Source organism: Cryptomeria japonica, chromosome 11 (assembly GCF_030272615.1).
Source record: "Cryptomeria japonica chromosome 11, Sugi_1.0, whole genome shotgun sequence".
NCBI lineage: Eukaryota > Viridiplantae > Streptophyta > Pinopsida > Cupressales > Cupressaceae > Cryptomeria > Cryptomeria japonica.
Genome location: NC_081415.1, coordinates 618,825,437 through 618,829,469, shown reverse-complemented (window position 1 = coordinate 618,829,469; position 4,033 = coordinate 618,825,437).

Genomic DNA, 4,033 nt, shown 5'->3' with positions numbered 1-4,033 from the left:
AATATTTATATAGTTTGAAAAGAATGTTTTTTTGTCACTTTATTTAAAAGAAAGTGTTTAAATTAAAAAATAAGAGATTAGGTCAAATATTCTTCCATTTAACCTAGGTTTGAAAATATTTTTGGGGGTTGATTTTTGGAAAATATTTTTGGATTGTGAAAATTTGGGAATTTGGGGAGGAGAAGGATTTCTTGAGCTACAGGTTAGGGCACTTCATAAGATCTTGCCAGGAATGCTAGATGAGGTAGGATTCAGATGCATCTCTTTGATTTCTGCTTCTATTGTACTTGTTTTTCTAAAACCAAATATTGGAAATATTGGGGAATGATTGTTCATGAAGAAATCTTGTTTAAAATCTCTAATGGTTGTTGTCTGATTTAAGTTTTCTTTTTATTTGGGAATTTGTTTTGGGGCTGGCAGTTTGGGGAAATCATTGTAAGAGAAATGATCTTCTTTATGTCAAAAAATTGCTTATTTGGATGGTTATTCAACAAATTCTTCCATTTAGAAAACCATGATCATTCTGAAAAAAAATTCAATATTTGTTGTTCTTGGTCATTTTGGAAATTTAATTTAGTCTCTGTGAGAGACTGTATATTATTTAGAACTTGGGGTTTAATTTTATTTTTATTTTATTTGGGGTTATGCTGAAAAAATTTCACTAGAATGGGTTGCCTAGGAATGAAAATGTTTTTTTTAGATTGATTAAATTCATTCTCTATTTTGTCTCAAAAAATTTAGTATATTTCATTTGGGGTTTTGTCTGAGATTATAAATAAATAAATAAAAATAAAATGCATATATATGTTTGACAATTTGAAAATGAAAATTATTTCCCAGAAATTGACTGGAAATCTCTCTATGACTGCTCATTTGGGGGGGGGTAGAATTGTTTAAAAAAGAAAAAAATTAACTATAAAATATTGTTTTACATGAGGTGGGGGAGCCAAGGCTCAACCCCAACCTCACGCCTTGGGTTGCCAAGGGAGGAGCCAAGCTATGGAGCCATGACATGGCCTCCACACAGTTGTGTGGAGTCCACGACATGGACTCCACAACCCTTCCCTTTGGAAGGGAGCCCACATGGGGTACTCCACGTGGGTAGTCTTTTTTGTAAAACAAAAAAAAATTAAAGTTTAACTTCTATTTTTAGGTTATAAAAAAATATGGAGTTTACAAATTTTATTTTATTTAAAAGTTTTTTTTTTATATATTACTTTTTTATTAAAAACTTTCAATGATAAATTTTATTTATTAAATTATTAATTAATGTATATATTTAATTAATGAGTAATTAATATATATGTTAATTAATGTTTAATTTGTATTTTCTTTTTTTTAATGCTTGCAGGAAGTATCTTATTTGGAAAAGATAAAATAATATTTTTATTTGGAATTTTTTTTTGAAAATAAAATATATTTATTATTTGGTAAATTTTAAATAATATATTATTACGAAATATATTATTTGAGAAATTAAGTGATAATAGGTCATCTGGAAATTTTAGAAATGATATAATATAGTATTTGAGCAATTGAAAAATGAAATATTTTATCATTGGATATTTTAAATATTTAAATGATATACTATTGGAATTATTGGAAATTTAATAATGTATCATTTGGAAAATTGGTAAGTTAACGATATTTTCTTTTAGTAAAATAAATAGTTTAGTTTATATTTTTCCTCTGTACTGAGAAATAGACAAATGGTACTATTGCAATTGTGGTACTGTATTCACCTTGTAATGGTGATTTTTCTGTTAATGTATTTTGAAAACTTCATCAACTTTTATTGTTTAAATCAATAGGAAAGAAGATTGTCTTTTCCGATTATTGCCTATGCAAGTTTAATTTTTTGTTTTCACTTTTGCTTAATTAATGGAAAGGCCTTGATTTGTTTGTTTGGACCCTGTCATTTGGTTGATTTGGGGTACCTATTTCTGTCCTCGGTCTCAAGTTTGACTATTGCCTTGTGATGGTGTTATAACTGGTCAAGTCCTTTATGTGAGTGTTGAGTGTTGATTGGTGGTTGACCATAGCTAGTCATGTCTCTAGTTAGAGTATTGTTAGTCAGTGCACCTTGTATGAAGTCTAGTTTGACCAAGTGAGTAATCCTACCCTATTGAACTTCGTATGTTTGACCTTGGGTATTCCTGGGTTTTAGGAGTTCATTTGAATATGTTGGCCAGTATGTTGTTGTGTTGCCCTTGATCAGAGCTCTGTTGTGGAGTCATCCATTTTCCTATGCCCTTGTGAGAACCTGATATCATGCTAAACCTTGGGTTGCGATGACTTAGTTTCACGGATGCTCTAGTGGACCTTTGTATTTGCTTCTATTATGTTCAGTTAGATCCTTTCCTATTCAGGGATCATTTACGTATTCATTTGACCAATGTGGTCATTTGTATATTGGTTATGTTCACCTTGATGGTAGGATTTTAAATGATGTGAACCTTATGTATTCTTAACTTATTTAATGATTAGAGGGGTCTTGCAGTTGAGTAGACCCAGAGATGTAGCCCTCTAGGGGTGAACTCCGATATCAATTTGGTGTTATGTGATGCTTATGTTCTTATGTTTGTTTTTTAGTTTTAGCATGCATGGATGATATTATGTTAGAATGTATAAGGTGGATTAGATGAAATTAATCTTAAATGCATGTATGGGTCATCTTTTAAATGTAGTAATGTGGATCATGAAAGAATGTAGATTAGAATAATGGAATATATTCAGTATCGTTAGTGCCATTAAGTATGCATGGAAAGTATTCATTAGTTTACGATGAAGTTAAAGTACATTATGGAGCTAGATGCATGGCATGTGTTTAATGTAAAATTGAATGTAATGAATCATTAAAATTTATTGGATGAACTTAATCATGTTAACCACAACTTTAACTCTAATGGTTGAACTTCATTAAGATTTCTATATTTTAACTCTAATGAATGAACGTCCTCATTTTATCTATGTTTTAACTTTAATGGATAAATTTCCTCATGTTAGCCTCATCTTCAACCATAATGGATGAACGCATCCTATTGTCTATAATTTTAATTTACTGAACAAATTATATCCTCGTTTAAAGTAATAACGTGAAATTAAGTTAACCTGCTTAATTGGATCAAATGTCGTGAGTTGAGTTAGATGTTAAATTAAGTAATCACGTTGGGAAAGTCCTTAGGTATTGTTTAGTCTTCCGCTATGTTATCTGAGCTTTTGATAACTCATTGTATCATTATGTTGTGTCTTATTTAAAAATATATATATTTGTACTCCATTCTTGTGTTTTAGCTTTATCCCTTCGGGGTTTCCTGGTGGGGCATTGCATTTGGTATCAGATCCCATGTTGCAAACACTGGGATCTCTTGTTTCGCTTGTTCCCTTAGTTGGTGTGAGGTGTATCGACCTTATGTTGTATGCTTGTCCTCCTTTTGTATGTGTGGGATTGAGGCATAGGATCTTGAAGATCTTAAGTACTCGTGTTTTGTTCTTTTGTGTATTCTTTTGAGAAGACCTTGATTGTGTGTAATGTGTGTGTTCACACCTTGTTTTCACCTTCTTGATGTTGGTGCTTTTGAGTGATTATATGTGCTTCTTTTGCTTATTGAGGTCTTGGTCTACGATTACTATTATTATGAAAGAGAGTCATATGTACCTTCCTTATTGATTGTTGCACTCTTTAGACTAATCCATTTGGGTTGGTTAGTGTTGTCTTGAATCTAAAAGTATGAAATGCGCTTGTTTATGGTTGTGATTTAGCTTAGTGTTGTTTGCTTGAAGGACTAGTGTGGTAGATATTGAATTCTTATTATGTAGAAAATTGAATGATTATCACCCTTCCTCCTCTCTCTCTCTAGAAATTAAAATGTTTTTGATATGTGTAATTATCTCTTATTTAAGTTTTCTTTTTGCGAGAGAAGGTTGTGACTTCTTGAGCCCTTGTGTGAGCCTTATAACGCTTATGTGTTTTTTAGATTATAAAAGGGCTTTGGTTTGAAAGTTCATATTGGTTATTGAGAAAAATTGCATG